The 17,500-nt window shown below is 50.4% G+C and overlaps 1 protein-coding gene and 36 non-coding genes across 37 annotated transcripts in view; all 37 read right to left on the bottom strand.

Moving 5' to 3' along the window:
* trnam-cau overlaps positions 1 to 5 on the bottom strand; it is a 72-nt gene extending 67 nt beyond the window's left edge. The window contains exon 1 of the tRNA in view: positions 1 to 5. This exon is cut by the window's left edge and continues 67 nt beyond it. This is a non-coding gene — a tRNA (tRNA-Met).
* Positions 6 to 11: 6 nt separating this feature from the next.
* Positions 12 to 84, bottom strand: trnar-ccu. Its single transcript has one exon. It is a non-coding gene; the product is annotated as a tRNA-Arg (tRNA).
* A 721-nt stretch (positions 85 to 805) lies between these two features.
* trnam-cau lies at positions 806 to 877 on the bottom strand. Its single transcript has one exon. It is a non-coding gene; the product is annotated as a tRNA-Met (tRNA).
* Positions 878 to 883: 6 nt separating this feature from the next.
* On the bottom strand, positions 884 to 956 carry trnar-ccu. The gene has a single exon. It is a non-coding gene; the product is annotated as a tRNA-Arg (tRNA).
* Positions 957 to 1,691: 735 nt separating this feature from the next.
* trnam-cau lies at positions 1,692 to 1,763 on the bottom strand. The gene has a single exon. It is a non-coding gene; the product is annotated as a tRNA-Met (tRNA).
* A 6-nt stretch (positions 1,764 to 1,769) lies between these two features.
* trnar-ccu lies at positions 1,770 to 1,842 on the bottom strand. The gene has a single exon. It is a non-coding gene; the product is annotated as a tRNA-Arg (tRNA).
* Positions 1,843 to 2,244: 402 nt separating this feature from the next.
* On the bottom strand, positions 2,245 to 2,316 carry trnam-cau. Its single transcript has one exon. It is a non-coding gene; the product is annotated as a tRNA-Met (tRNA).
* A 261-nt stretch (positions 2,317 to 2,577) lies between these two features.
* trnam-cau lies at positions 2,578 to 2,649 on the bottom strand. The gene has a single exon. It is a non-coding gene; the product is annotated as a tRNA-Met (tRNA).
* A 6-nt stretch (positions 2,650 to 2,655) lies between these two features.
* On the bottom strand, positions 2,656 to 2,728 carry trnar-ccu. The gene has a single exon. It is a non-coding gene; the product is annotated as a tRNA-Arg (tRNA).
* A 401-nt stretch (positions 2,729 to 3,129) lies between these two features.
* On the bottom strand, positions 3,130 to 3,201 carry trnam-cau. The gene has a single exon. It is a non-coding gene; the product is annotated as a tRNA-Met (tRNA).
* Positions 3,202 to 3,539: 338 nt separating this feature from the next.
* On the bottom strand, positions 3,540 to 3,612 carry trnar-ccu. Its single transcript has one exon. It is a non-coding gene; the product is annotated as a tRNA-Arg (tRNA).
* A 404-nt stretch (positions 3,613 to 4,016) lies between these two features.
* trnam-cau lies at positions 4,017 to 4,088 on the bottom strand. Its single transcript has one exon. It is a non-coding gene; the product is annotated as a tRNA-Met (tRNA).
* A 261-nt stretch (positions 4,089 to 4,349) lies between these two features.
* On the bottom strand, positions 4,350 to 4,421 carry trnam-cau. Its single transcript has one exon. It is a non-coding gene; the product is annotated as a tRNA-Met (tRNA).
* Positions 4,422 to 4,427: 6 nt separating this feature from the next.
* Positions 4,428 to 4,500, bottom strand: trnar-ccu. The gene has a single exon. It is a non-coding gene; the product is annotated as a tRNA-Arg (tRNA).
* Positions 4,501 to 4,901: 401 nt separating this feature from the next.
* On the bottom strand, positions 4,902 to 4,973 carry trnam-cau. The gene has a single exon. It is a non-coding gene; the product is annotated as a tRNA-Met (tRNA).
* Positions 4,974 to 5,235: 262 nt separating this feature from the next.
* Positions 5,236 to 5,307, bottom strand: trnam-cau. The gene has a single exon. It is a non-coding gene; the product is annotated as a tRNA-Met (tRNA).
* A 6-nt stretch (positions 5,308 to 5,313) lies between these two features.
* trnar-ccu lies at positions 5,314 to 5,386 on the bottom strand. Its single transcript has one exon. It is a non-coding gene; the product is annotated as a tRNA-Arg (tRNA).
* Positions 5,387 to 6,199: 813 nt separating this feature from the next.
* trnar-ccu lies at positions 6,200 to 6,272 on the bottom strand. The gene has a single exon. It is a non-coding gene; the product is annotated as a tRNA-Arg (tRNA).
* A 385-nt stretch (positions 6,273 to 6,657) lies between these two features.
* On the bottom strand, positions 6,658 to 6,729 carry trnam-cau. Its single transcript has one exon. It is a non-coding gene; the product is annotated as a tRNA-Met (tRNA).
* A 338-nt stretch (positions 6,730 to 7,067) lies between these two features.
* trnar-ccu lies at positions 7,068 to 7,140 on the bottom strand. Its single transcript has one exon. It is a non-coding gene; the product is annotated as a tRNA-Arg (tRNA).
* A 682-nt stretch (positions 7,141 to 7,822) lies between these two features.
* Positions 7,823 to 7,894, bottom strand: trnam-cau. Its single transcript has one exon. It is a non-coding gene; the product is annotated as a tRNA-Met (tRNA).
* Positions 7,895 to 7,900: 6 nt separating this feature from the next.
* trnar-ccu lies at positions 7,901 to 7,973 on the bottom strand. The gene has a single exon. It is a non-coding gene; the product is annotated as a tRNA-Arg (tRNA).
* A 404-nt stretch (positions 7,974 to 8,377) lies between these two features.
* On the bottom strand, positions 8,378 to 8,449 carry trnam-cau. Its single transcript has one exon. It is a non-coding gene; the product is annotated as a tRNA-Met (tRNA).
* Positions 8,450 to 8,792: 343 nt separating this feature from the next.
* trnar-ccu lies at positions 8,793 to 8,865 on the bottom strand. The gene has a single exon. It is a non-coding gene; the product is annotated as a tRNA-Arg (tRNA).
* Positions 8,866 to 9,267: 402 nt separating this feature from the next.
* On the bottom strand, positions 9,268 to 9,339 carry trnam-cau. The gene has a single exon. It is a non-coding gene; the product is annotated as a tRNA-Met (tRNA).
* A 261-nt stretch (positions 9,340 to 9,600) lies between these two features.
* Positions 9,601 to 9,672, bottom strand: trnam-cau. Its single transcript has one exon. It is a non-coding gene; the product is annotated as a tRNA-Met (tRNA).
* A 6-nt stretch (positions 9,673 to 9,678) lies between these two features.
* Positions 9,679 to 9,751, bottom strand: trnar-ccu. The gene has a single exon. It is a non-coding gene; the product is annotated as a tRNA-Arg (tRNA).
* A 407-nt stretch (positions 9,752 to 10,158) lies between these two features.
* On the bottom strand, positions 10,159 to 10,230 carry trnam-cau. Its single transcript has one exon. It is a non-coding gene; the product is annotated as a tRNA-Met (tRNA).
* A 337-nt stretch (positions 10,231 to 10,567) lies between these two features.
* On the bottom strand, positions 10,568 to 10,640 carry trnar-ccu. Its single transcript has one exon. It is a non-coding gene; the product is annotated as a tRNA-Arg (tRNA).
* Positions 10,641 to 11,042: 402 nt separating this feature from the next.
* trnam-cau lies at positions 11,043 to 11,114 on the bottom strand. Its single transcript has one exon. It is a non-coding gene; the product is annotated as a tRNA-Met (tRNA).
* Positions 11,115 to 11,375: 261 nt separating this feature from the next.
* On the bottom strand, positions 11,376 to 11,447 carry trnam-cau. Its single transcript has one exon. It is a non-coding gene; the product is annotated as a tRNA-Met (tRNA).
* Positions 11,448 to 11,453: 6 nt separating this feature from the next.
* On the bottom strand, positions 11,454 to 11,526 carry trnar-ccu. The gene has a single exon. It is a non-coding gene; the product is annotated as a tRNA-Arg (tRNA).
* Positions 11,527 to 12,285: 759 nt separating this feature from the next.
* trnam-cau lies at positions 12,286 to 12,357 on the bottom strand. Its single transcript has one exon. It is a non-coding gene; the product is annotated as a tRNA-Met (tRNA).
* Positions 12,358 to 12,363: 6 nt separating this feature from the next.
* On the bottom strand, positions 12,364 to 12,436 carry trnar-ccu. The gene has a single exon. It is a non-coding gene; the product is annotated as a tRNA-Arg (tRNA).
* An 812-nt stretch (positions 12,437 to 13,248) lies between these two features.
* trnar-ccu lies at positions 13,249 to 13,321 on the bottom strand. The gene has a single exon. It is a non-coding gene; the product is annotated as a tRNA-Arg (tRNA).
* Positions 13,322 to 14,140: 819 nt separating this feature from the next.
* On the bottom strand, positions 14,141 to 14,213 carry trnar-ccu. The gene has a single exon. It is a non-coding gene; the product is annotated as a tRNA-Arg (tRNA).
* Positions 14,214 to 17,113: 2,900 nt separating this feature from the next.
* LOC125285312 (natterin-4-like) overlaps positions 17,114 to 17,500 on the bottom strand; it is a 3,004-nt gene continuing 2,617 nt past the window's right edge. Inside the window, exon 3 of the mRNA XM_048229713.1 lies at positions 17,114 to 17,500. This exon is cut by the window's right edge and continues 1,213 nt beyond it. The gene's annotated coding sequence lies outside the window, so the exon portion shown is untranslated.

Here is a 17,500-nt window from a genome sequence, read left to right as displayed (position 1 = left end):
CTGCTCCGCCTCACCCCAGATGGGACTCGAACCCACAATCCCTGGCTTAGGAGGCCAGTGCCTTATCCATTAGGCCACTGGGGCTTACCAGCTGCGCTCCATCAGAGCCTTTGCTCCACTGGTATCAAAGGAATGTTTTAAATGTCGGGATAGCCGGACAAAGCCACTGTGTTGAATTTTCAGGTCTCGGGCCCTGAGCTGGCAGAAAGCACTCCAGACTGACTGTGGCAGGTGAGCATGGCTATATTTCCTGATTTGAAATGTTTCCATGTCAGAAGATCGTTTGAAGAGATGTTTGCATTTTACACGACAGTGTAAAGTGACGGGAAGATCAAGACTAAGTGAAGTGAACGTGTATATAAACGTGGAAGTGGCTACAGGTTCCCCACTCGCCGTTCTCAGCGCTGGCCCAGACTCTGAGGGAAATGGCGCGCGTCAACGCGCAGGAGAGGCCTCTAAAAACTCGGCCTAGCAGAGGATGGTTTCGATCCATCGACCTCTGGGTTATGGGCCCAGCACGCTTCCGCTTTGCGCCCACTCTGCTCTGCCTCAGTTCTCATTGCCTGCTCATTTCCATTAGCTCCAGTGCTCTCATTGCAGTTTGACTGGATTGCAAGGCAGATTTGAGAAAATGCAGATGAGATGATCAGGACAAGTCAAAGGAGGTGCGTAGTCGGATACGGAAATGGCTGCACGTTCCCCAGTGAAAGCCTGCCGGTCGTAGTTTTCATTCCCGTGTCAGGCTGTGGGTTGTGAAAGGCAAAATGTGTGCGGCTCTCCTATCGTGGCACCTAAAGGGTTAGCCTAGCAGAGGATGGTTTCGATCCATCGACCTCTGGGTTATGGGCCCAGCACGCTTCCGCTGCGCCACTCTGCTCCGCCTCACCCCAGATGGGACTCGAACCCACAATCCCTGGCTTAGGAGGCCAGTGCCTTATCCATTAGGCCACTGGGGCTTACCAGCTGCGCTCCATCAGAGCCTTTGCTCCACTGGTATCAAAGGAATGTTTTAAATGTCGGGATAGCCGGACAAAGCCACTGTGTTGAATTTTCGGGTCTCGGGCCCTGAGCTGGCAGAAAGCACTCCAGACTGACTGTGGCAGGTGAGCATGGCTATATTTCCTGATTTGAAATGTTTCCATGTCAGAAGATCGTTTGAAGAGATGGTTGCATTTTACACGACAGTGTAAAGTGACGGGAAGATCAAGACTAAGTGAAGTGAACGTGTATATAAACGTGGAAGTGGCTACAGGTTCCCCACTCGGAAGCCCCCTCCACTCGCCGTTCTCAGCGCTGGCCCAGACTCTGAGGGAAATGGCGCGCGTCAACGCGCAGGAGAAAAAAATAAAAAATCGGCCTAGCAGAGGATGGTTTCGATCCATCGACCTCTGGGTTATGGGCCCAGCACGCTTCCGCTTCGCCACTCTGCTCTGCCTCAGTTCTCATTGCCTGCTCATTTCCATTAGCTCCAGTGCTCTCATTGCAGTTTGACTGGATTGCAAGGCAGATTTGAGAAAATGCAGATGAGATGATCAGGACAAGTCAAAGGAGGTGCGTAGTCGGATACGGAAATGGCTGCACGTTCCCCAGTGAAAGCCTGCCGGTCGTAGTTTTCATTCCCGTGTCAGGCTGTGGGTTGTGAAAGGCAAAATGTGTGCGGCTCTCCTATCGTGGCACCTAAAGGGTTAGCCTAGCAGAGGATGGTTTCGATCCATCGACCTCTGGGTTATGGGCCCAGCACGCTTCCGCTGCGCCACTCTGCTCCGCCTCACCCCAGATGGGACTCGAACCCACAATCCCTGGCTTAGGAGGCCAGTGCCTTATCCATTAGGCCACTGGGGCTTACCAGCTGCGCTCCATCAGAGCCTTTGCTCCACTGGTATCAAAGGAATGTTTTAAATGTCGGGATAGCCGGACAAAGCCACTGTGTTGAATTTTCGGGTCTCGGGCCCTGAGCTGGCAGAAAGCACTCCAGACTGACTGTGGCAGGTGAGCATGGCTATATTTCCTGATTTGAAATGTTTCCATGTCAGAAGATCGTTTGAAGAGATGGTTGCATTTTACACGACAGTGTAAAGTGACGGGAAGATCAAGACTAAGTGAAGTGAACGTGTATATAAACGTGGAAGTGGCTACAGGTTCCCCACTCGGAAGCCCCCTCCACTCGCCGTTCTCAGCGCTGGCCCAGACTCTGAGGGAAATGGCGCGCGTCAACGCGCAGGAGAGGCCTCTAAAAACTCGGCCTAGCAGAGGATGGTTTCGATCCATCGACCTCTGGGTTATGGGCCCAGCACGCTTCCGCTGCGCCACTCTGCTCTGCCTCAGTTCTCATTGCCTGCTCATTTCCATTAGCTCCAGTGCTCTCATTGCAGTTTGACTGGATTGCAAGGCAGATTTGAGAAAATGCAGATGAGATGATCAGGACAAGTCAAAGGAGGTGCGTAGTCGGATACGGAAATGGCTGCACGTTCCCCAGTGAAAGCCTGCCGGTCGTAGTTTTCATTCCCGTGTCAGGCTGTGGGTTGTGAAAGGCAAAATGTGTGCGGCTCTCCTATCGTGGCACCTAAAGGGTTAGCCTAGCAGAGGATGGTTTCGATCCATCGACCTCTGGGTTATGGGCCCAGCACGCTTCCGCTGCGCCACTCTGCTCCGCCTCACCCCAGATGGGACTCGAACCCACAATCCCTGGCTTAGGAGGCCAGTGCCTTATCCATTAGGCCACTGGGGCTTACCAGCTGCGCTCCATCAGAGCCTTTGCTCCACTGGTATCAAAGGAATGTTTTAAATGTCGGGATAGCCGGACAAAGCCACTGTGTTGAATTTTCGGGTCTCGGGCCTGAGCTGGCAGAAAGCACTCCAGACTGACTGTGGCAGGTGAGCATGGCTATATTTCCTGATTTGAAATGTTTCCATGTCAGAAGATCGTTTGAAGAGATGTTTGCATTTTACACGACAGTGTAAAGTGACGGGAAGATCAAGACTAAGTGAAGTGAACGTGTATATAAACGTGGAAGTGGCTACAGGTTCCCCACTCGGAAGCCCCCTCCACTCGCCGTTCTCAGCGCTGGCCCAGACTCTGAGGGAAATGGCGCGCGTCAACGCGCAGGAGAGGCCTCTAAAAACTCGGCCTAGCAGAGGATGGTTTCGATCCATCGACCTCTGGGTTATGGGCCCAGCACGCTTCCGCTGCGCCACTCTGCTCTGCCTCAGTTCTCATTGCCTGCTCATTTCCATTAGCTCCAGTGCTCTCATTGCAGTTTGACTGGATTGCAAGGCAGATTTGAGAAAATGCAGATGAGATGATCAGGACAAGTCAAAGGAGGTGCGTAGTCGGATACGGAAATGGCTGCACGCTTCCCCAGTGAAAGCCTGCCGGTCGTAGTTTTCATTCCCGTGTCAGGCTGTGGGTTGTGAAAGGCAAAATGTGTGCGGCTCTCCTATCGTGGCACCTAAAGGGTTAGCCTAGCAGAGGATGGTTTCGATCCATCGACCTCTGGGTTATGGGCCCAGCACGCTTCGCTCGCCACTCTGCTCCGCCTCACCCCAGATGGGACTCGAACCCACAATCCCTGGCTTAGGAGGCCAGTGCCTTATCCATTAGGCCACTGGGGCTTACCAGCTGCGCTCCATCAGAGCCTTTGCTCCACTGGTATCAAAGGAATGTTTTAAATGTCGGGATAGCCGGACAAAGCCACTGTGTTGAATTTTCGGGTCTCGGGCCCTGAGCTGGCAGAAAGCACTCCAGACTGACTGTGGCAGGTGAGCATGGCTATATTTCCTGATTTGAAATGTTTCCATGTCAGAAGATCGTTTGAAGAGATGGTTGCATTTTACACGACAGTGTAAAGTGACGGGAAGATCAAGACTAAGTGAAGTGAACGTGTATATAAACGTGGAAGTGGCTACAGGTTCCCCACTTTCGGAAGCCCCCTCCACTCGCCCGTTCTCAGCTGGCCCAGACTCTGAGGGAAATGGCGGCGTCAGCAGCGCCAGGAGAGGCCTCTAAAAACTCGGCCTAGCAGAGGATGGTTTCGATCCATCGACCTCTGGGTTATGGGCCCAGCACGCTTCCGCTGCGCCACTCTGCTCTGCCTCAGTTCTCATTGCCTGCTCATTTCCATTAGCTCCAGTGCTCTCATTGCAGTTTGACTGGATTGCAAGGCAGATTTGAGAAAATGCAGATGAGATGATCAGGACAAGTCAAAGGAGGTGCGTAGTCGGATACGGAAATGGCTGCACGTTCCCCAGTGAAAGCCTGCCGGTCGTAGTTTTCATTCCCGTGTCAGGCTGTGGGTTGTGAAAGGCAAAATGTGTGCGGCTCTCCTATCGTGGCACCTAAAGGGTTAGCCTAGCAGAGGATGGTTTCGATCCATCGACCTCTGGGTTATGGGCCCAGCACGCTTCCGCTGCGCCACTCTGCTCCGCCTCACCCCAGATGGGACTCGAACCCACAATCCCTGGCTTAGGAGGCCAGTGCCTTATCCATTAGGCCACTGGGGCTTACCAGCTGCGCTCCATCAGAGCCTTTGCTCCACTGGTATCAAAGGAATGTTTTAAATGTCGGGATAGCCGGACAAAGCCACTGTGTTGAATTTCGGGTCTCGGGCCCTGAGCTGGCAGAAAGCACTCCAGACTGACTGTGGCAGGTGAGCATGGCTATATTTCCTGATTTGAAATGTTTCCATGTCAGAAGATCGTTTGAAGAGATGGTTGCATTTTACACGACAGTGTAAAGTGACGGGAAGATCAAGACTAAGTGAAGTGAACGTGTATATAAACGTGGAAGTGGCTACAGGTTCCCCACTCGGAAGCCCCCTCCACTCGCCGTTCTCAGCGCTGGCCCAGACTCTGAGGGAAATGGCGCGCGTCAACGCGCAGGAGAGGCCTCTAAAAACTCGGCCTAGCAGAGGATGGTTTCGATCCATCGACCTCTGGGTTATGGGCCCAGCACGCTTCCGCTGCGCCACTCTGCTCTGCCTCAGTTCTCATTGCCTGCTCATTTCCATTAGCTCCAGTGCTCTCATTGCAGTTTGACTGGATTGCAAGGCAGATTTGAGAAAATGCAGATGAGATGATCAGGACAAGTCAAAGGAGGTGCGTAGTCGGATACGGAAATGGCTGCACGTTCCCCAGTGAAAGCCTGCCGGTCGTAGTTTTTCATTCCCGTGTCAGGCTGTGGGTTGTGAAAGGCAAAATGTGTGCGGCTCTCCTATCGTGGCACCTAAAGGGTTAGCCTAGCAGAGGATGGTTTCGATCCATCGACCTCTGGGTTATGGGCCCAGCACGCTTCCGCTGCGCCACTCTGCTCCGCCTCACCCCAGATGGGACTCGAACCCACAATCCCTGGCTTAGGAGGCCAGTGCCTTATCCATTAGGCCACTGGGGCTTACCAGCTGCGCTCCATCAGAGCCTTTGCTCCACTGGTATCAAAGGAATGTTTTAAATGTCGGGATAGCCGGACAAAGCCACTGTGTTGAATTTTTCGGGTCTCGGCCCTGAGCTGGCAGAAAGCACTCCAGACTGACTGTGGCAGGTGAGCATGGCTATATTTCCTGATTTGAAATGTTTCCATGTCAGAAGATCGTTTGAAGAGATGGTTGCATTTTACCGCGACAGTGTAAAGTGACGGGAAGATCAAGACTAAGTGAAGTGAACGTGTATATAAACGTGGAAGTGGCTACAGGTTCCCCACTCGGAAGCCCCCTCCACTCGCCGTTCTCAGCGCTGGCCCAGACTCTGAGGGAAATGGCGCGCGTCAACGCGCAGGAGAGGCCTCTAAAAACTCGGCCTAGCAGAGGATGGTTTCGATCCATCGACCTCTGGGTTATGGGCCCAGCACGCCCGCTGCCACCACTCTGCTCTGCCTCAGTTCTCATTGCCTGCTCATTTCCATTAGCTCCAGTGCTCTCATTGCAGTTTGACTGGATTGCAAGGCAGATTTGAGAAAATGCAGATGAGATGATCAGGACAAGTCAAAGGAGGTGCGTAGTCGGATACGGAAATGGCTGCACGTTCCCCAGTGAAAGCCTGCCGGTCGTAGTTTTCATTCCCGTGTCAGGCTGTGGGTTGTGAAAGGCAAAATGTGTGCGGCTCTCCTATCGTGGCACCTAAAGGGTTAGCCTAGCAGAGGATGGTTTCGATCCATCGACCTCTGGGTTATGGGCCCAACACGCTTCACCTTCGCCACTCTGCTCCGCCTCACCCCAGATGGGACTCGAACCCACAATCCCTGGCTTAGGAGGCCAGTGCCTTATCCATTAGGCCACTGGGGCTTACCAGCTGCGCTCCATCAGAGCCTTTGCTCCACTGGTATCAAAGGAATGTTTTAAATGTCGGGATAGCCGGACAAAGCCACTGTGTTGAATTTTCGGGTCTCGGGCCCTGAGCTGGCAGAAAGCACTCCAGACTGACTGTGGCAGGTGAGCATGGCTATATTTCCTGATTTGAAATGTTTCCATGTCAGAAGATCGTTTGAAGAGATGGTTGCATTTTACACGACAGTGTAAAGTGACGGGAAGATCAAGACTAAGTGAAGTGAACGTGTATATAAACGTGGAAGTGGCTACAGGTTCCCCACTCGCCGTTCTCAGCGCTGGCCCAGACTCTGAGGGAAATGGCGCGCGTCAACGCGCAGGAGAGGCCTCTAAAAACTCGGCCTAGCAGAGGATGGTTTCGATCCATCGACCTCTGGGTTATGGGCCCAGCACGCTTCCGCTGCGCCACTCTGCTCTGCCTCAGTTCTCATTGCCTGCTCATTTCCATTAGCTCCAGTGCTCTCATTGCAGTTTGACTGGATTGCAAGGCAGATTTGAGAAAATGCAGATGAGATGATCAGGACAAGTCAAAGGAGGTGCGTAGTCGGATACGGAAATGGCTGCACGTTCCCCAGTGAAAGCCTGCGGTCGTAGTTTTTCATTCCCGTGTCAGGCTGTGGGTTGTGAAAGGCAAAATGTGTGCGGCTCTCCTATCGTGGCACCTAAAGGGTTAGCCTAGCAGAGGATGGTTTCGATCCATCGACCTCTGGGTTATGGGCCCAGCACGCTCCGCTGCGCCACTCTGCTCCGCCTCACCCCAGATGGGACTCGAACCCACAATCCCTGGCTTAGGAGGCCAGTGCCTTATCCATTAGGCCACTGGGGCTTACCAGCTGCGCTCCATCAGAGCCTTTGCTCCACTGGTATCAAAGGAATGTTTTAAATGTCGGGATAGCGGACAAAGCCACTGTGTTGAATTTTTAGGTCTCGGGCCCTGAGCTGGCAGAAAGCACTCCAGACTGACTGTGGCAGGTGAGCATGGCTATATTTCCTGATTTGAAATGTTTCCATGTCAGAAGATCGTTTGAAGAGATGTTTGCATTTTACCGCGACAGTGTAAAGTGACGGGAAGATCAAGACTAAGTGAAGTGAGCGTGTATATAAACGTGGAAGTGGCTACAGGTTCCCCACTTTCGGAAGCCCCCTCCACTCGCCCGTTCTCAGCTGGCCCAGACTCTGAGGGAAATGGCGCAACAGCGCAGGAGAGGCCTCTAAAAACTTCGGCCTAGCAGAGGATGGTTTCGATCCATCGACCTCTGGGTTATGGGCCCAGCACGCCTTCCGCTGCCCACTCTGCTCTGCCTCAGTTCTCATTGCCTGCTCATTTCCATTAGCTCCAGTGCTCTCATTGCAGTTTGACTGGATTGCAAGGCAGATTTGAGAAAATGCAGATGAGATGATCAGGACAAGTCAAAGGAGGTGCGTAGTTTTCATTCCCGTGTCAGGCTGTGGGTTGTGAAAGGCAAAATGTGTGCGGCTCTCCTATCGTGGCACCTAAAGGGTTAGCCTAGCAGAGGATGGTTTCGATCCATCGACCTCTGGGTTATGGGCCCAGCACGCTTCCGCTGCGCCACTCTGCTCCGCCTCACCCCAGATGGGACTCGAACCCACAATCCCTGGCTTAGGAGGCCAGTGCCTTATCCATTAGGCCACTGGGGCTTACCAGCTGCGCTCCATCAGAGCCTTTGCTCCACTGGTATCAAAGGAATGTTTTAAATGTCGGGATAGCCGGACAAAGCCACTGTGTTGAATTTTCGGGTCTCGGGCCCTGAGCTGGCAGAAAGCACTCCAGACTGACTGTGGCAGGTGAGCATGGCTATATTTCCTGATTTGAAATGTTTCCATGTCAGAAGATCGTTTGAAGAGATGGTTGCATTTTACCGACAGTGTAAAGTGACGGGAAGATCAAGACTAAGTGAAGTGAACGTGTATATAAACGTGGAAGTGGCTACAGGTTCCCCACTCGGAAGCCCCCTCCACTCGCCGTTCTCAGCGCTGGCCCAGACTCTGAGGGAAATGGCGCGCGTCAGCGCGCGAGAGAGAGGCCTCTAAAAACTTCGGCCTAGCAGAGGATGGTTTCGATCCATCGACCTCTGGGTTATGGGCCCAGCACGCTTCCGCTGCGCCACTCTGCTCTGCCTCAGTTCTCATTGCCTGCTCATTTCCATTAGCTCCAGTGCTCTCATTGCAGTTTGACTGGATTGCAAGGCAGATTTGAGAAAATGCAGATGAGATGATCAGGACAAGTCAAAGGAGGTGCGTAGTCGGATACGGAAATGGCTGCACGTTCCCCAGTGAAAGCCTGCCGGTCGTAGTTTTCATTCCCGTGTCAGGCTGTGGGTTGTGAAAGGCAAAATGTGTGCGGCTCTCCTATCGTGGCACCTAAAGGGTTAGCCTAGCAGAGGATGGTTTCGATCCATCGACCTCTGGGTTATGGGCCCAGCACGCGCTTCCGCTCGCCCACTCTGCTCCGCCTCACCCCCCAGATGGGACTCGAACCCACAATCCCTGGCTTAGGAGGCCAGTGCCTTATCCATTAGGCCACTGGGGCTTACCAGCTGCGCTCCATCAGAGCCTTTGCTCCACTGGTATCAAAGGAATGTTTTAAATGTCGGGATAGCGGACAAAGCCACTGTGTTGAATTTTCGGGTCTCGGGCCCTGAGCTGGCAGAAAGCACTCCAGACTGACTGTGGCAGGTGAGCATGGCTATATTTCCTGATTTGAAATGTTTCCATGTCAGAAGATCGTTTGAAGAGATGGTTGCATTTTACCGACACAGTGTAAAGTGACGGGAAGATCAAGACTAAGTGAAGTGAACGTGTATATAAACGCGGAAAGTGGCTACAGGTTCCCCACTCGAAGAAGCCCCCTCCACTTTCGTTCTCAGCTGGCCCAGACTCTGAGGGAAATGGCGCGCGTCAACGCGCAGGAGAGGCCTCTAAAAAATCGGCCTAGCAGAGGATGGTTTCGATCCATCGACCTCTGGGTTATGGGCCCAGCACGCTTCCGCTGCGCCACTCTGCTCTGCCTCAGTTCTCATTGCCTGCTCATTTCCATTAGCTCCAGTGCTCTCATTGCAGTTTGACTGGATTGCAAGGCAGATTTGAGAAAATGCAGATGAGATGATCAGGACAAGTCAAAGGAGGTGCGTGGTCGGATCACGGAAATGGCTGCACGTTCCCCAGTGAAAGCCTGCGGTCGTAGTTTTCATTCCCGTGTCAGGCTGTGGGTTGTGAAAGGCAAAATGTGTGCGGCTCTCCTATCGTGGCACCTAAAGGGTTAGCCTAGCAGAGGATGGTTTCGATCCATCGACCTCTGGGTTATGGGCCCAGCACGCTTCCGCTGCGCCACTCTGCTCCGCCTCACCCCAGATGGGACTCGAACCCACAATCCCTGGCTTAGGAGGCCAGTGCCTTATCCATTAGGCCACTGGGGCTTACCAGCTGCGCTCCATCAGAGCCTTTGCTCCACTGGTATCAAAGGAATGTTTTAAATGTCGGGATAGCCGGACAAAGCCACTGTGTTGAATTTTCGGTCTCGGGCCCTGAGCTGGCAGAAAGCACTCCAGACTGACTGTGGCAGGTGAGCATGGCTATATTTCCTGATTTGAAATGTTTCCATGTCAGAAGATCGTTTGAAGAGATGGTTGCATTTTACCGCGACAGTGTAAAGTGACGGGAAGATCAAGACTAAGTGAAGTGAACGTGTATATAAACGTGGAAGTGGCTACAGGTTCCCCACTCGGAAGCCCCCTCCACTCGCGCCCGTTCTCAGCTGGCCCAGACTCTGAGGGAAATGGCGTCGTCAGCAGCGCAGGAGGAGAGGCCTCTAAAAACTTCGGCCTAGCAGAGGATGGTTTCGATCCATCGACCTCTGGGTTATGGGCCCAGCACGCTTCCGCTGCGCCACTCTGCTCTGCCTCAGTTCTCATTGCCTGCTCATTTCCATTAGCTCCAGTGCTCTCATTGCAGTTTGACTGGATTGCAAGGCAGATTTGAGAAAATGCAGATGAGATGATCAGGACAAGTCAAAGGAGGTGCGTAGTCGGATACGGAAATGGCTGCACGTTCCCCAGTGAAAGCCTGCGGTCGTAGTTTTCATTCCCGTGTCAGGCTGTGGGTTGTGAAAGGCAAAATGTGTGCGGCTCTCCTATCGTGGCACCTAAAGGGTTAGCCTAGCAGAGGATGGTTTTGATCCATCGACCTCTGGGTTATGGGCCCAGCACGCTTCCTCTGCCCACTCTGCTCCGCCTCACCCCAGATGGGACTCGAACCCACAATCCCTGGCTTAGGAGGCCAGTGCCTTATCCATTAGGCCACTGGGGCTTACCAGCTGCGCTCCATCAGAGCCTTTGCTCCACTGGTATCAAAGGAATGTTTTAAATGTCGGGATAGCGGACAAAGCCACTGTGTTGAATTTTTGGTCTCGGGCCCTGAGCTGGCAGAAAGCACTCCAGACTGACTGTGGCAGGTGAGCATGGCTATATTTCCTGATTTGAAATGTTTCCATGTCAGAAGATCGTTTGAAGAGATGGTTGCATTTTACACGACAGTGTAAAGTGACGGGAAGATCAAGACTAAGTGAAGTGAGCGTGTATATAAGCGTGGAAGTGGCTACAGGTTCCCCACTTTCGAAGCCCCCTCCACTTTCGCCCGTTCTCAGCTGGCCCAGACTCTGAGGGAAATGGCGGCGTCAGCAGCGCAGGAGAGGCCTCTAAAAACTCGGCCTAGCAGAGGATGGTTTCGATCCATCGACCTCTGGGTTATGGGCCCAGCACGCTTCCGCTGCGCCACTCTGCTCTGCCTCAGTTCTCATTGCCTGCTCATTTCCATTAGCTCCAGTGCTCTCATTGCAGTTTGACTGGATTGCAAGGCAGATTTGAGAAAATGCAGATGAGATGATCAGGACAAGTCAAAGGAGGTGCGTGGTCGGATCACGGAAATGGCTGCACGTTCCCCAGTGAAAGCCTGCGGTCGTAGTTTTCATTCCCGTGTCAGGCTGTGGGTTGTGAAAGGCAAAATGTGTGCGGCTCTCCTATCGTGGCACCTAAAGGGTTAGCCTAGCAGAGGATGGTTTCGATCCATCGACCTCTGGGTTATGGGCCCAGCACGCTTCCGCTGCGCCACTCTGCTCCGCCTCACCCCAGATGGGACTCGAACCCACAATCCCTGGCTTAGGAGGCCAGTGCCTTATCCATTAGGCCACTGGGGCTTACCAGCTGCGCTCCATCAGAGCCTTTGCTCCACTGGTATCAAAGGAATGTTTTAAATGTCGGGATAGCCGGACAAAGCCACTGTGTTGAATTTTCAGGTCTCGGGCCCTGAGCTGGCAGAAAGCACTCCAGACTGACTGTGGCAGGTGAGCATGGCTATATTTCCTGATTTGAAATGTTTCCATGTCAGAAGATCGTTTGAAGAGATGGTTGCATTTTACACGACAGTGTAAAGTGACGGGAAGATCAAGACTAAGTGAAGTGAACGTGTATATAAACGTGGAAGTGGCTACAGGTTCCCCACTCGGAAGCCCCCTCCACTCGCCGTTCTCAGCGCTGGCCCAGACTCTGAGGGAAATGGCGGCGTCAAGCAGGGAGAGCCTCTAAAAACTTCGGCCTAGCAGAGGATGGTTTCGATCCATCGACCTCTGGGTTATGGGCCCAGCCCATCGACCTCTGGGTTATGGGCCCAGCACGCTTCCGCTGCGCCACTCTGCTCTGCCTCAGTTCTCATTGCCTGCTCATTTCCATTAGCTCCAGTGCTCTCATTGCAGTTTGACTGGATTGCAAGGCAGATTTGAGAAAATGCAGATGAGATGATCAGGACAAGTCAAAGGAGGTGCGTAGTCGGATCACGGAAATGGCTGCACGTTCCCCAGTGAAAGCCTGCGGTCGTAGTTTTCATTCCGTGTCAGGCTGTGGGTTGTGAAAGGCAAAATGTGTGCGGCTCTCCTATCGTGGCACCTAAAGGGTTAGCCTAGCAGAGGATGGTTTCGATCCATCGACCTCTGGGTTATGGGCCCAGCACGCTTCCGCTGCGCCACTCTGCTCCGCCTCACCCCAGATGGGACTCGAACCCACAATCCCTGGCTTAGGAGGCCAGTGCCTTATCCATTAGGCCACTGGGGCTTACCAGCTGCGCTCCATCAGAGCCTTTGCTCCACTGGTATCAAAGGAATGTTTTAAATGTCGGGATAGCGGACAAAGCCACTGTGTTGAATTTTTCGGGTCTCGGGCCCTGAGCTGGCAGAAAGCACTCCAGACTGACTGTGGCAGGTGAGCATGGCTATATTTCCTGATTTGAAATGTTTCCATGTCAGAAGATCGTTTGAAGAGATGGTTGCATTTTACCGACAGTGTAAAGTGACGGGAAGATCAAGACTAAGTGAAGTGAGCGTGTATATAAACGTGGAAGTGGCTACAGGTTCCCCACTCGGAAGCCCCCTCCACTTTCGCCCGTTCTCAGCTGGCCCAGACTCTGAGGGAAATGGCGTCAGCGTCAGCGGAGGAGGCCTCTAAAAACTTCGGCCTAGCAGAGGATGGTTTCGATCCATCGACCTCTGGGTTATGGGCCCAGCACTTTCCTCTCGCCACTCTGCTCTGCCTCAGTTCTCATTGCCTGCTCATTTCCATTAGCTCCAGTGCTCTCATTGCAGTTTGACTGGATTGCAAGGCAGATTTGAGAAAATGCAGATGAGATGATCAGGACAAGTCAAAGGAGGTGCGTGGTCGGATCACGGAAATGGCTGCACGTTCCCCAGTGAAAGCCTGCGGTCGTAGTTTTTCATTCCCGTGTCAGGCTGTGGGTTGTGAAAGGCAAAATGTGTGCGGCTCTCCTATCGTGGCACCTAAAGGGTTAGCCTAGCAGAGGATGGTTTCGATCCATCGACCTCTGGGTTATGGGCCCAGCACGCTTCCGCTCGCGCCACTCTGCTCCGCCTCACCCCAGATGGGACTCGAACCCACAATCCCTGGCTTAGGAGGCCAGTGCCTTATCCATTAGGCCACTGGGGCTTACCAGCTGCGCTCCATCAGAGCCTTTGCTCCACTGGTATCAAAGGAATGTTTTAAATGTCGGGATAGCGGACAAAGCCACTGTGTTGAATTTTTGGGTCTCGGCCCTGAGCTGGCAGAAAGCACTCCAGACTGACTGTGGCAGGTGAGCATGGCTATATTTCCTGATTTGAAATGTTTCCATGTCAGAAGATCGTTTTGAAGAGATGGTTGCATTTTACCGCGACAGTGTAAAGTGACGGGAAGATCAAGACTAAGTGAAGTGAGCGTGTATATAAGCGTGGAAGTGGCTACAGGTTCCCCACTTTCGGAAGCCCCCCCACTTTCGCCCGTTCTCAGCGCTGGCCCAGACTCTGAGGGAAATGGCGGCGTCAGCAGCGCAGGAGAGGCCTCTAAAAACTTCGGCCCTAGCAGAGGATGGTTTCGATCCATCGACCTCTGGGTTATGGGCCCAGCACGCTTCCTGCGCCACTCTGCTCTGCCTCAGTTCTCATTGCCTGCTCATTTCCATTAGCTCCAGTGCTCTCATTGCAGTTTGACTGGATTGCAAGGCAGATTTGAGAAAATGCAGATGAGATGATCAGGACAAGTCAAAGGAGGTGCGTGGTCGGATCACGGGAAATGGCTGCACGTTCCCCAGTGAAAGCCTGCGGGTCGTAGTTTTCATTCCCGTGTCAGGCTGTGGGTTGTGAAAGGCAAAATGTGTGCGGCTCTCCTATCGGGCACCTAAAGGGTTAGCCTAGCAGAGGATGGTTTCGATCCATCGACCTCTGGGTTATGGGCCCAGCACGCCTTCCGCTCGCCCACTCTGCTCCGCCTCACCCCAGATGGGACTCGAACCCACAATCCCTGGCTTAGGAGGCCAGTGCCTTATCCATTAGGCCACTGGGGCTTATCCAAACAGTTCTGCAACACTGATGTAACCTATGCCAGTTTAAATCATATGAATCCTCTGACACCATAAGCAAGGTGCAAAGACAATAAGCAAGGTGGTTCAGTAAGAAGGCTTATTGTGTAATATACTGTCGAAGTAGGTCTACTGTTTTTTTTTTGCTAGGTGGTCCGTGAAACACTGCCAAATAGTAATATTGCAGTCTATTAAAATAATGCAAACACAAAACAAGAACATCCAAACTATGCACAGAATTAACAATGTCCTCTTTTTGCCAGACGATGCAGACATCTGGCCTACAGATCCTTTGTAAGATGGTGCTGGGGGAACGTATTTAGGGAAACGTTTGTCTGAGTTGGTCTGAGTTGTTGTTTCGGCTTGTATTGTCCTGGGGATCCGAAGGGACAACACACAAAACACATTCGTTGGCTGTGATGATTTTATTACATTGCTCTTTAATTGCGCTGGGCCATAGGTGGAGCCATCAGGTGTTATTGTGGAGATGTCGCTTTCATCCTCCTCCTCCTTGATCAACCCGAGGTCTTCTAGCTGGCCTTGGATGAACAGGCTTGATGGCAGTAGAGGTAGCAGGCCCCCATGCCCATGGTGTATCTGAAGTGCTTGTATCAATACTCATACTTTTCATGAAGTATTCTGTTTGGGTACCTTAAGTAAATAAATGTGTATTACTGTCAAGTTACAAGATACTAATAGTACACAGGACATTCACTATCTCACAAAACTGTACTGGCACAATGGAAACAAAAATATTTTAGTGACTGTGGTAAGGTGTATGATGTACTAAGTAGCATACCCACAAGAAGACATTCGGTAATATCAATTTATCTGTTATGCAATTCATGGGTTTCATCAGGTTCATTTACACAGGTGTATTAATCAAGCATCATGCAGTCTGCATTCATAATCGAGGTGCTTGATTTTATACACCTGTGGAAAGTGACCTGAAGAAACCCATGAATTGATTCAAAAACATTGACGAGCACATAAGAACCTGTATTAGCCTACTAGAAAAAGACTTCTAGAAACTAACTAGCACAACAATAAAAGTTAGATCACAAACCTTTGCTTCTAACGTAATGACCTAATGTAGGCTAGAAAGCTGTGTAGCCGGACATGAGGATGTGCTCTGGAAGACATACAAAACACTAAGTAAACAGCAAGTAATCAAACAAAACATCATTGTATGTCAATGTAATAATGGCAAGAAGACATAAATTAGACTGAAGTGTATATACCTGAGCTCTAGTGATAGCAACTTAGCCTAATAGTGCAGGGGTATTGTGTTTTTGATTTTCCCTGTTTAGACTAGAACAATACCCATACTTAGTTGAGCATAAAATATTGTTGCTAATATTATTATTTCTGGTTTAACGCTTAGGTTAGAAGATTATAGGTTCAACAAGCTAAATCTCTGGGTAGTGTGGTCAGTTTCTTATGAGTGTAGCTACACCAGGCACGTAACTGAAGCATTCCGTTCGCGTTATGTACTGCAACAATTAGCTTCCAATAGGCCTAATCAATGGAAGTAGCTACACCTGGCGTGTTAGTGGCCTGTAGAGGCTACGTTCGGGAAAATAGACCATTCCTCTAATGGATTTTACCAGAGCCCTTCCTATTAGGCATTCTCTGATTTTACACGTCGCGGACAGAACACTTCAGTTATGTGCCTGGTGTAGCTAACAGACGTTAGGTGGAAAAGTTTGTTTGTACTTACAGCCTGTGAGCTGGTGGTCGATCGTCATGACGGTACAGAACCAGGTTTTCAGAACATCGATGCAAAACCACTTTCTAAGGCAGTGAGTGTTGTCGAAATGATTGGAACACAGAACTAATGTTGCACTACTTCGGTGGTGGTGTTCCAACGATAAATCCAAACCATTTCTTCCTCAACTCATGTTTCTAAGGCAAGACATGCAACATTGATGTGTTATTGCCAGAAATAAAACAGGCACGATTTTTTTTCTGCCATGTTGGCAACTTGCTGTTAGCTCCTACTAGCTGCAGAGAGACAATCCCCTAGCAGCAAAATCTTCCAGTCTTCCTGTAGGCGGTCACAAGCCAAGGTGGGCGAGGCCATGAATAGTCAGTTTCCCTTCGGCGTCATTGGGAAGGGCTTTTTCTGATTCGCTTGTTTTTCCGTGTATTTTCTTTCATTGGCTAATGCGGGCAATGGGGGTAGAAGATCATTTTCACGTGCAGCATGCATATGCAACTTGGAGTGAGCTATAGTATTTCGAAAGTAACAAATATTAAACGGTTTCTCAGTGAATGTGACCTTTAAGAATGAATGCATGTTAATGTGTGTGTAATGTTCTATAATATGTTGTGTTACCTGGGCCAGCAATAGGGTGCCATCCATTTTTGGTGGTGTGGAGGTGTTTTGGAACTGTGCATGTATGTGGACACCATGCAACACAGGGGAAGAACAATGGGATATGAGCCACCACTGACATATAACTATTTTATGCATTTGTTTTATGTTATTGTATGCTCAGTTATTAGATCAAGTGGTAAAACAATGAGATTTGTATGACTGTAGTAAGATGTATGCGGAAGCCTTGTTACAATGTAGTACATGTGAGAAAACATTCACTGCTGATACAGACCAATTTAGGCCCATAGACATTCTAGCACATTCTTACTTCACTTATGCATTCCTTGTGTGAAAGGCAATATACAATTTCATAGAATGGTGTAAAGGATAATTTTGTATGATTTTTTATGGTGATGTTTGTTAAATGTCAATCGTAATATATGCTGATTCAAATCATTTTTAACAAATAGAATAGATAGAACAGTTGTTTTTTTGTTGTGTAAAAACGGCATCTTACTCTAAATTTTAATTTGAAAAACACAAACATGTTCAGTGCAGACATGTATGTTGATATGTTTTTGTATGTTAATATGTTTTTAATCTAAATTGGCCTACTAGAATAAAAGCTTTTCACAAATATACCTGAAGCGTTTTGTACATAGCTTGTCAGCCATCTTGGATTGATGATGTTTGGAATACAAAATTGTAAATACAGTTGCAACATTGCAATGCATCTATCGATACTGCCCATATGAGGTTATGTGGCATGAAAGGGTTAAAACTACACAGACAGAATAATTATTTGAGCTATTTCCATGAATGCAGTACTACTAACTGAAGCACATTTCAGTATTTTGTTTACAAATTGAGCCTTTTTTTTAACAAATCTTAGGTCTCCATGGTCAAATAATGTTTGCAATCACATGAAATTCTAATAACAAAACAGAGATTA

This window comes from Alosa alosa, chromosome 20 (assembly GCF_017589495.1).
Source record: "Alosa alosa isolate M-15738 ecotype Scorff River chromosome 20, AALO_Geno_1.1, whole genome shotgun sequence".
NCBI classification, from domain to species: Eukaryota; Metazoa; Chordata; class Actinopteri; order Clupeiformes; family Clupeidae; genus Alosa; species Alosa alosa.
The sequence above is the reverse complement of the archived record's forward strand: the minus strand, read 5'-3'. Positions and strand labels throughout refer to the sequence as shown.